Below are 12,356 nucleotides of genomic sequence, written 5' to 3' on the forward strand. Positions count from 1 at the left end.
CTTACACAGCAAGTATCCTAATCAACAGATCTATACTCGAAGTCTACATTCCCTCCCTTTGGAAAACATCTTATATTCATCCCCTCCACAAAGGGGGTAACTCAACAGATGTATCAAATTTTTGACCCACTGCAATATTGTTCTTTCTCACAAAACTGGTAGAAATAAAATGTATCCATAAACAACTTCTACACTGCCTCATTTGTAATCAACTCCTAACCTCTGCAAAACATGACTTTCAGCCCACTCATAGCACAACCTCTTCCTTACTTTCTTTCACAGAAACTGTAAAACAAAGCTAATGAACCAAGCAAACTTGTCTCCTTGGCATTACTCCTTCACCTCTCTAAGGCTTTTAATACTGCCTCACACTCTAAACTCCTAAAACAACTGTCCATTATGGTCCATCACATCCCACACTCACCTGGTTCAATGTGTAAAATGGCGAGGCTCTCCCACTTCATATCTGCCTAACATCACTGATGCTCTTCAAAGTTCCATGCTTGGTTTCGCTCACTATTTCTGCATTTATATGGTACACGTACATAGTTTCCAGCTTTAATTTCATGCCTAAAATTTTGTACATACTCAGCTATTTATGACATTTAGCTTGACACTGTTGTATATTTATTTACCTGCATTTTATCATTTATTATACAATGACTCCCTATTACTATTTGAAAACGTGCACGCTGATTGGCCCAGCCCAACCAGCATGCCCGTTGTAAATCTCGCAATATACCAACGGAAAAAGGTCCGGTCACTCAGACATTTTTCCGTTGGTATAAAGTGCCCCAAAACCTTTTTTTTTTTACAACTAAAAAAAAAAGAGAGAGAGAGAGAAAACAGAGCAACGGAGACTTTCTTTTCTCTGCTGCTTCTATTTCAAACCATTAATGTACCGGGTATGTGTGGGAACGCAAGTCCCATACACATGCCTAGTACATCAAAACAAAGAAGCAGTATACCACAACCGGTGGAAGAACAGTAATCCGCCGTTATACAAAGACATTATTCAAGAAAAGTATTTTTTTCCTTAAATAATGTCATTGTATAATAGCAATAACCGACTCCGTGGTTGTAGTATATTGAAGATTTACCCACGGTTGTCTTTGTTTAATCACTCGGGCTTCGCCCTCATGACTAAACCACACCAATCATCAGAAAATCTTCAATATACCACACCACGTCGTCGGTTATTGCTTTAATATATCACTGTTGTTTTACATCTGTACTTCAAATGACTGGAGCTTTTCTCCTGGGCCTGCACTGAAAAAGAGTTCCTTTAGTTCCAGTCAGACTTTCCCTCTTCTTAACAAATGGAAAAAATAAATAAATTAGTGTGATAAGATGCAAATCGTTACTAATTATTTATTATTTAGTAGTCAGTGGGACTGAAGCAACATGCATCAGAAACCCTCAATACTCTGGCCTCTACACTGCGCAATAAGGTATGCAATGAAATGCAGCCAACTTATGACTTACTTAAAAAACTAAACTTAATGAATGCATATGAATCCTAGTCAATGAGTGCAATTCGGTAACCAAAGCAGAATCCAAATTTTTCCTCAGATAGACAGCAAATGTTGGAGGTATGATGGTACCATGAGAAAGAAACAGGTAACTGGGAACATATTTTCTGGAAGTGTAATGAGTTGGCAGTCTTTAAAGATTCCATGCAGACTGTTCTGTCAGAGATACTGGGTGAGCCAATTGGCGTAACTAATGAAATTATTTTTTTGAGCTATGATACAGAATCAGAACTGCCTAGACATAGTAAGGCCCTGCTGAGTCTAATTATGGTGGCTGCGAAAAAAGCAATTACTAGAAAATGGAAACCAAAGTCTAAACCAACTTTACTAGAAGTAATGAATATAGTAACAGAGATAAATCAACTAGAATTATGATGTTTAGAAAAGGGAAGAAGCAAATTACATAGGAAAAGATGTGAATTGTGGGAATGCAGAGGAGGAACAAGGTTTAAATGAATGCAGAATTTGAATGAGCTATGTAATGTCTAACTGGCAATGACTGGATAGATTATAAGTGATGTATGTTTGCAACTAAAATTATGAAATCATGGTTTGTGATGTATAATGTTTGCAACTAAAATTATGTCAGTTTGGTTTGTTTTCATTTATAGAAATGTATGACTGCCTATGTCATATGTGATAATTTAATAAATATGTTTCTTGCACACTGCAGTGTTTAGGATAAACCTTTTTTTATCTTACCTTTAAGCATCCCTGTGACTAGCACTTGCTCTAAAACCTGCTAGAAAGCACTAGGAAGCCTTAAACTGATACAAGCACTCAACTCTCCTTGCTAATAAGGAGAAGTTAATTGTAGGCACTAAACAGCCTATAGATGCAAAGTACCTTGTTAGGGTAAGGGAAAAAAGCTCTTGTACTTTACAAAAAAAAAGCACCAAACCAGGCATGTCCAAGAGTCAGCTTCCAGTGATTTCTCCTGTCCACCTGGTGAATCTGGGCATACTGGGGCAATGCAACAATTGCCTCATGTACACAGACAACCCTCTCCTCCTACCACCCAACACTACAACCTGCGAGAGATGCACTTACATAGCCAAATTGGAAGCAACGCCCTCTCCACCCAAGATTGTTCTAGACAGTCAAGAGGAGAAGGTTAACACCCACACTACACCTCAAGCTACACATAGCCCTTCTAAACCCACACCACCAACACCCACACATAGCAATACTAAACCCTCATATGCGGAGGCACTTAACAGTAACCTGCCCAAGCAACAAGGACCTCCGATGCTGAAGTGCAAACAAACACCAATCACAACACCAGTGTTCCACCCAACAACAGCCCCTAAGGCAAGACAACATACCTAACACTTTAGTCATAGGTGACTCTATAGGCAGGTACACTGATGTCCCACTCACCAGGCTGAACAAGGAGAAAATTGCAGTCAGCTGCCTGTTGGGTGCCAGGATTCACCACATAACACATGCACTTAAGTCACTTAAGTACAAATATGACTCTGCCACTGTCCATGTTGGAGTGAATGACTTGAGACATACCTCCCTGGACTACATGAAAAGAGACATGGAAGAGCTCTCAGAACATGTGGCTCAGGCAGGTATGACCCTAGCCTTGAGTAGCATCCTGCCTTCACCCAGAAAGATACCACATTATAAGGACAAAATGAGTGACCAACAATTGACTAAGCTTCTGGTGTCATTCAAAAGGGATCCAGTATCTGTCTTCTGGGACAACATGATTGACAGACCACGATGCTTTGCCAGAGATGGTCTGCACTTGTTGCCCCTGGGATTCACATTACTGGCTAAGGCTCTTGCCACCCCTACAGTGCCTTTTTAGGCAAAGTTCAAAGGACAAAACCACCACCATAACAGTTACAAGCATGCAAAATCTGAAGGTAATGCTACTCAATGTTAGAAGTCTAAACCTCAAAATGCTCTCTCACAAGGCACTCCTAAAAATGGAGAACATCAATATCTGTGCAGTAACTGAGATCTGGTTCAAGGCTCCAGAGAGCACCCCTGCAATACCAGGCTACAACTCTTACCACACTTTTCGGCCACCAAACTAGGACTGAAACACTAAAGGTGGAGGAGTGTCCATATTCACCAAGGATATTCACACCACCACGTTAGCTGCCCATCACAATGCGTCTGAAATTCTCCAGGTGCAACTAACACTAGGTAAGACTGCAATCCAAATTGTGGCTTGCTACAGATCTCCCACCATGCCCCAATATTCTCACTACACCTTTCTAAACATACTGGAAAATATTAAGATACAACCAAACACCCTAATACTGGGTGATTTCAACTACCCTGCCATTAACTGGGAAAACTACTCATGTGCCAACACCTTTGCCCTACGGTTAATGGAATTCATAAATTGCAATGCCCTGGATCAACTAATCCATAGTCCCACCAGGGGCTCCAATATCCTAGACCTGGCCATTACCAACATGGGAATCGATGCTCCACACCTCTGGTCACCCCCTCATTGGTCAGGTCTGACCATAAGCTAATCACCCTTGACATCCACATCCCCCCACTCCCCCAGTAAGGAAACCTCTGTAAAAAACTTCCCCAAAGCCAACTTCATGCTACTCAAGTCAGAAGTGACAAACTTCACGACACCCATGCAGACAGGAACTGAAAGTTCGACTGCTGAATCCTACACTAAGGCACTGTACATGAATCGTGCCTTCCCAAACAGAATTAACATGCTCTCCTCCAAAAAAAGAAAGCCAATCTGGTAGTCCCATGCCATAAAAAAAACTTTACAACAAAAGGAAGAAACTATTGCAGAAAACAGTAAAATCCCAGGATGCAAAATCTCCCTTACCAGCCTCAGTAAGAAGCTGAGATCCCTCATAAAATCCTCCAAAGCTAGTTACGAAAATAAAATTGTCAAAGATTCCAAAGACAACCACAAGGCATTCTATAGCTATGTCAAGAATCTAAATGGCAATGCTCACATCCTCTCTGAGCTACAACAGAATGACATAAAATATAGTGATCCCAAGGATATTGCCAATATCCTGGCAGATCAATTCAGTGCCAACTTCACCCCCCTCTCACCCCCTAAATGGCCCATCTCAATACCAAAAGACTGCCAAATTCTGGTAATAATGACCACACAGGTAAAAAACGCACTCTGCAAAGCTAAGAATACAGCATCCATGGGACCAGATGACATCCTGGGCTGTGTACTACATGAACTACAAAATGAACTGGAACCTCACCTACGTGCCATGTTTAATCATAGCCTCACCTCAGGCTTCATGCCACTGAGTGGCGCACAGCTACAGTTATCCCACTCCATAATGCTCTAGAGTCTTCAGTAGGAAACTGGTATAACAGTTCAGTTGGAGCTGCACAGCAAGGGAAGGAGCAGGAGAAAGTGGCAACAGTGATGCAGGCAATGTTGTGGAGAGAGGGCCACTGATTTCCCATATAAAGGAGCAGCAAATAACACAGGCTGCAGATGAAGAGGATGTGTCACAGGAAGCTGTTGTGGAGCTTTCTGTACAATGCTCACAGGAAACAGAAAGCAGTGAATGTGTTTAGAAGAAAATGACCTAAGAGAACAATTGACTGATTTAGTAATGATGGACAGACATATTAAGATCAATGAAAGAAACAGATTACATAAAGTAAGAAAGACCCAAAATGTTGGAAGTCAGGTAAAACAGATGAACACAGTAATGAAGACTATTAATACATGTACATGATATAACAGAAGTAAGCAGGATATAGTAATGTGCAGCAATTAAGGCATGAAGTGTCACTGCTACAAGAGTATAGAGGAGGGAACAGAGCTAAAATACTTTGACAGACAGATGTAGTAAAAGCAATAAACAGTGCAATAACAGACCAGGATCGAACTGGGAAACAAAGCAAAAGGAATAAAAACACCACCAAAAAAAGGGCAGCTGACACATTTTGAAGAATTTTTTTATGAAGACCCTATGGAACATAACAAAGATGCTGAATGGACAGAAAAAAAAATAAAAGAAACAGTAAGGAGTTCAAATACACAGGATACAAAATGGAATGAAGCAACAGATAAATTGAATCAAAATTAAGAAATGCTTCTAATTGAAAGAAAAAACAGGTCCAGATGCAGTACCTACCTTCTAACTAAAAGTATTAACATCTTTACACAAAGATTTAGCCCTAAGTATTACTTATATGCACATCCCAAACAGACAACAAACTGATTGACAACAGGAAAAATGATACTGCTCCTCAAGCGTGAACCTGTAAACCATCCTAAAAACTATATTCCAGTAACTTCCCTTCTGGTAATGTACAAACTGTATACTGGAATTGATTCAAAAACAAACCAGAAACTGCTCAATAAAAGTGTGGAGTAGGACACCAGTGGAAACAGGCTTTGCGATAAATCAATGTTGCTTCTTCATCTTGTTGGTCTGAAGAAGCGGCACATAATTACCGTGAAAGCGCTCACCATATTTTGTTAATAAATTGTTGTCTTGTAAGTCATAGTAGCCTGGAGTTTCTTTTTTAGCTGTTATACTGGAATTGATGCAGACAGAGTTTATAGTCATTTAGAAAAAAAAAAACTCAGTCATGACAACAGAGCAAAAGGGTAACAAAAAAATGTCATATGGAGCAAAGGATATTTTGTTGCTAAATACAGCCATAACAGAACTGTGACATGTATTAATTACAAAAAAGCATTTGACACATCCTACATTCATGGATAAAAGCACACTTTCAGATATATACGATACATACTTCACTGATCAATTACATTACAGTGAGCATGAAACAGTGGCAAACCACTTTGAAGTTAACACTTGCCTCAGCAGTGTTCTTGATATTTGTGCTTGCCTCAGCAGTGTTCTTGATATTTGTGGCTTGCCTCGGCAGTGTTGTTGATATTTGTGCACTTTGCAGTTAAGCCATGACAAAGGCTAAATTATTAACCCAAGGATAAAAATTCAAAGGGGGATATTCCAGGGTGATTTTTAGTCACTGCTGTTGTTTTGTCTTGCCCTTAACCCATTGCCCTTAACCCATTACTCTGTTTACTTAACAGGTTAGGTCTTGGTTACAGTTTGGTTCCCAGAAAACAACTTAAAACTGTATGGTTCATCAGACGAGGGGTTGAAAGCACAACTGCAAGTGCTTAAAACTTTCTCAGATGATATAAGAATGTCATGCAGTCCTGATGTAAAATATGGCTCTAGGGGATTCGGTCATGTTGACTAATGTTGACAAAAATGGGCATCGGTTGTTACCTGTGATAAGTGGGTTGAGGACCTGGCCTATTCTGACCCATGCCAGGGACCCATGCTAATAGTGGAAGGGGTATATGTGCCCGCCATAAAGCTCAGCAGCCCTGGGTCAATAAGCTACTGGCTGGCCAATGTCTAGTTGCCCAGCCTGGGTTACCTGGTATAGCTCTGTTGAGTGAAAGCTGGACATAAAACCAACCAACCTGCCAAACCTGAACTGAGAATTGTTACGCTTAATGTAGGTTCACTGACAGGACGCAGCTTGGAAGTGGATGACATGATGATATGGAGGAGGCTGGACATGCTATGTATCCAGGAGATGAGATGGAAGGGGAGTGCGGTAAAGCCACTTGGCTTGGGATCCAGAGTCTACTACTCAGGTGGAGGGCAGGCTAGAAATGGTGTAGGAATTGTGATGAAAGAGATGCTTCAGAAGGCATAAGGGATATCATCAGAATTAATGACAGACTCATGACAGTCAGACTCCAGTGTAATGATAGGGCAGTATTCATAATCGCAGCCTATGGCCCACAGCAGGGTTGTGATGTTGAGGAAAAGAGTGCATTCAGACAGCAGTTGCATGAATACTAGATAAAGCAGGACAACATGACTTGTTGTTGATAATGGGTGACTTGAATGGACATATCTGGACAGACAGAACAGGACATGAGGACTGCCTGGGTCCACATGGGTGGGGCAACAGGAATAAAGAAGGAGAAGCCATTCTAGACTTCTGTCTGGCAAATGGCTTGATAGTAGCCAACACGTGGTTCAGAAAGAGAGACAGTCAGCAGATCACATACAAGAGTAGTCAACATGCAACTCAGGTAGACTTCCTCCTAGTAAGGAAAAGGCACTGGGGCAGAATCCATGATTGCAAAGTCATCCTCAGTGAAACAGTCAGCTCACAGCATAATTCACTTGTTGACACAATCAGCTGCAAGCAGTGGTTAGAGTAGGCTCTAAGGTCAACAGAGACCAGGCTGAAAACCTGGAAGTTGACTGGAGAGAAAGTACAGCAGTTCAAGGAATTACTCAGGGCTCTAGCACCCCAAGAAGAGGAGGAAATAGGTGGAGTTGAAGAAGAATGGCAGCACCTAAAAACAGCATGTGTTAGGACTACAGAAAAGATATGAGGCTGAGCTAGGTATAGAAATATGGTACATAAGAAAAGCTGGTGGTGGAATGCAGAAGTCCAGAAAGTCATCAAAAGAAAAAAATGAGTGCAGGAAGAAGTGGGAGACAGAAAAGACTGGCCAAGCTAGGAAGGACTACTGGTTGGCTAACAAAGAAGCTAAAAAGAAGTTGCAATAGCAAAGAATAGGGCATCGGAGGCACTGTACTAACTTCTGGAAAGTGACTCAGTAAGGGGCACAAAGAAACTATATTAGGTTGCAAGACAAAGACAGAAAGATAAAGAAAATAGTCAGACACCCTTCAAAAGGGATGCCAACAACAACCTGCTCACCACCCCACAGGACATCAAAGGCAGATGGAAGGAGCATTTCCAGCAGCTTCTGAATGAAGAAAACCCCACAGAAGCTGTACTGCTCCAGAAACAGCCTACGATGAGAGAAGAAGAGGAGCCCACCACAGAAGAAGTAAGAACAGCACTAAGGAAGCTAAAGTCAGGGAAAGCAGCAGGCATAGATGAGGTCACAGCAGATATGATAAAGATGCTGGGTGAGACAGGGGAGAAATGGCTCCTGAGGGTACTAATAACAGTGTGGAGAGAAAGACGTATCCCAGATGACTGGAAAATAAGCATACTTGTGCCAGTGTACAAGAACAAAGGGGACATCCACAACTGTAGGCAGTACAGAGGCATCTAACTCCTATCATATGCATGAAAGTTCTGGAGAGGGTGACTGACAAATGGATATACAGAGTAGTAGAAGATGAGAGATGAACAGTTTGGATTCAGATCAGGATGCAGCTCAATTGACCCGATGTTTGTATTGAGACAAATACTTGGGAAGAAGCTAGAGATGAGGAGACAGTCCAACTGGGCATTCCTAGACTTGGAGAAAGCATATGACAAGGTCCTAAGAAAGCTGATCTGGGCAGTACTGTGGTGGTTTGAAGTCCCAGAATCACTGGTAGAATTAGTGCAGACTATGTACAAAGACTCAATGACTCAAGTACAAACAGTGTTCGGCCTCACATAGGGATTCCCAGTGGGTGTGGGTGTACATCAGGGTTCATCTCGAAGCCCACTGTTATTCATACTGGTGATGGATTACATTAGCAAACAGGTTGGAGGGGACAGATCAACAAAGCTGCTGTATGCAGATGATGTGGCATTACAGGCAGACTCTGAGCTAGAACTTCAGCAAAGGATAGGAGAATGGAATGCAAATCTGAAGGCACATGGGATGAAACTAAGAACAGATAAGACGGTGGTAATGGCAGCAGATTGGGGAAAGCAGAAGAAGCTGAGAATAGAGATAGAAGGGAAGACAGTGGAACAGGTAAACAGCTTCAAGTATCTGGGAGGAGTAGTTGAGGAGAAGGGTAGCCTGAATGAAGAGGTCAAAGCTAGAATCAGTGGGGCTGCAGCCAACTGGTATAGAGTAGCAGGTGTAGTATATGACAGAAGAATGCCAAAGAAGCTGAAAAGTAAGGTGTACAAGACAGTGGCGCAACCAGTACTACTGCATGGTACAGAAACCTGGGCAGTAAAGGCATAACAGTTGAAGAAGCTAGAGGTGATGGAAATGAAGTGCCTGAGAAAGGTGGTAGGATGCACACTGTGGGACAGACGAAGAAATGAGGACATAAGAGCAGAAGCCAAAGTAGCTCCAACTGCAGAAAAGATCAAAGAGAACAGATTACAGTGGTTTCAGCACGTGTTGAACAGTAGAAGACAATCTGTTGAAGAAGATTTGGGACAGACAGGAAGAAGATAAGAGGAAGCAAGGACATTCAGCAAAGAGGTGGATGGATTGTGTGAAAGCAGATCTGCGACAGTCAGGCATGAGTGTTGAAGAAGGCAGGAGTGTGACACTGAATCGAGAGAGTTGGCGACAGTTAACACAATACCCCGAGTCCATGTAGAAAAATGGGAAAAGAGGGGCTGATGATGATGATGATGCAGCCCTGATAAATGTGCAAAAGCTATGTTCAAAGCAGGAAAGTTGTAGTACCAAGAAAATATTAATATGGGAGGGGAATATCTTATAAAGGAACTTGAGCAGGAAGTAGTGTATAAATATTTGGGAATTGATGGAGAATGGCAAAAAAATGAATAAATGCAAATTAAACTCAGAAGAAACACTTCAGAAGACTAAAACTAATATTGAAAACAGCATTGAAATCTACAGATATAGTCCAAGTGTCAAACCAATTTGCTCTTCCATTTCTAACTTTCAGTTTTATTGGGACTGACTGCCAAAAAGGTAATGGATCATTTGGAGAGGAAAACAAGAAAAATGCTATACACTTAACAAGTGATACATAAAAATCAGATTATATACATCATTCTGAAGGAGGTATGGAGTGCCTCAAAACTGATAACATGTATAGATCTACAGTTGTGGGACTGCATACATATCTGCTGACGTCTCGTTTTTTTTTCTTCTCACAAGATTCAAACATACTGAAAGTTTTAAAACGTGAGGAGAGGAAATGTGAGATGACCTGTCTGATCTCTCTGCTTAGTTAAGTAGAAGCATTCTGGTGTCCAGCAAGACAGGAAATGATACCAGAAGTAGACAAAAATCAGAAAACAACTGAATTTACTAAAAAGAGAGAGAGACAGACTATAAAGGGATAGAAAGGAATGTGGAAAAAACATACATAAAATGGCAAGTATAGAGATTACCTGGGACAATGTCATCTTTATCAGAATTTGACATAGGAATGGTTAAGGAGAGGTGAATTGAAATCAAAAGGTGAAAGGTTAATAATGACAGCCCAGGATAGTGGACTATGCACATGTTGGTTTACAAAGTGCACTGATCATGTAGGAGGGACAGACAAATGTAGGTTCTGTAAAAAAAAGAATTGAAAACAGTTGCACATCTTGCTGTGTGAAACACTCATGGTAGAGGACCTGTACAATGAAAGGCACTATAACATAGCAACACTGCTGCACTGACAGTTGTGCAAATGCTACAGTACAGAAGGAGCTGAGAAGCAATGGAACCAACTAAAAATAAATAACTACAAAAACATTTGCATAATTTCCCTCTATATCCCTCCTGGTAATAACACCACTACTCTTGAGGAAATCCTCCTCTTGACATCTACCAATATTAAGCTAGAGACCTACATACTTGGAGATGTAAATATCAATTGGAATAAAATCAATAACCCTAATCCCACCATATCCATCAATCTATTTAATTACACCCAACTAACTAACTCCATCACCAGGCCTAACAAAACAAACCCCCAGGTACCACACTAGATTGGATCCTAGTATCCCATCCTAATAAATTCATAAAATCTGGCGTAACACCTGACCCTATAGGAGACCACTTCCCAGCTTTCAACCATTGAGCTACCTCTCCTCTCCTCACCTACACCAGTATATTCAAACACATAACCTCACAAACTTTAACCCCACTACTTTCTCTGACTCCCCAAAACAAACTAACTGAAACCCCCTAAAACTCTTCCACTAGACAAAGCCGTAGAATTTTTCAACTCAACCTTCCTAAATGTCCTAAACTCCCTAGCTCCAATAAAAATAAAAACAGCAAAACCAAGGCCGCCCCATGGCTAACCAAAGACACCAAAAAACTTATGCTACAGAGAGATAAAACCTGAAAAGCATACCACCAATACAAACAGCCTGATATTTTACTTAAATACAAAGAACTTCGCAACCTTACTAAAAAACAAGTCATTCGAGATAAAAAGTCTTACTATATCAAACTTCAGTTTAACCATTCAAAACCCCCCCAAACAGTTCTGGATTTCCATTAATTCTCTTCTCAACCCAAGTACCAAAAGCAACCCCCACCCTGACACCAGCAAATCTGATCGTGAAATAGCCACTCTATTCAATTCCTTCTTCACCAACTCTATAGCAGAACTGACCAAGACCTTCCCCAACAACAACCCTTCCCCTCAACCCGTCCAATCTTCCTCCTCCTACATTTGAGCTCAAACCCATCTCAACCTCCCACATAAAGAAACTACTCTCTAAAGTAAAACCATGCTCCAATGCCTCTGACAATATCCCATCCTCCTTCCTAATAATAGCCACAGATGGCATCGCTCTCCCCATTAGCATCTTGATCAATATGTCCATGCTGGAATCTTATGTGCCCAAATTATGGCGTGCCACCTTTATTCTACCTCTCCATAAAGGAGGCAAAAACAATAGCATCTGAAACTTCTGCCCCATAGCTATCCTCTCCCTAATCTCTAAACTCCTAGAAAAATGCATCCACCTTCAGCTTATGCCATTCCTAGCCAATCACCAACTAATCACAACTAACCAACATGGCTTCTGACCTGGCCTTAGTACCATCACTGCCCTTCTTACATACAGCAAACCTTGCCCGCAACTCTAGAAAAATAGTATCAACAGTTCTACTGGACCTGTCCAAAGCATTCGATACCATCTCCC

The sequence above is a fragment of the Protopterus annectens genome, chromosome 3.part0, assembly GCF_019279795.1.
Source record: "Protopterus annectens isolate FY-2018-M chromosome 3.part0, PAN1.0, whole genome shotgun sequence".
NCBI lineage: Eukaryota > Metazoa > Chordata > Ceratodontiformes > Protopteridae > Protopterus > Protopterus annectens.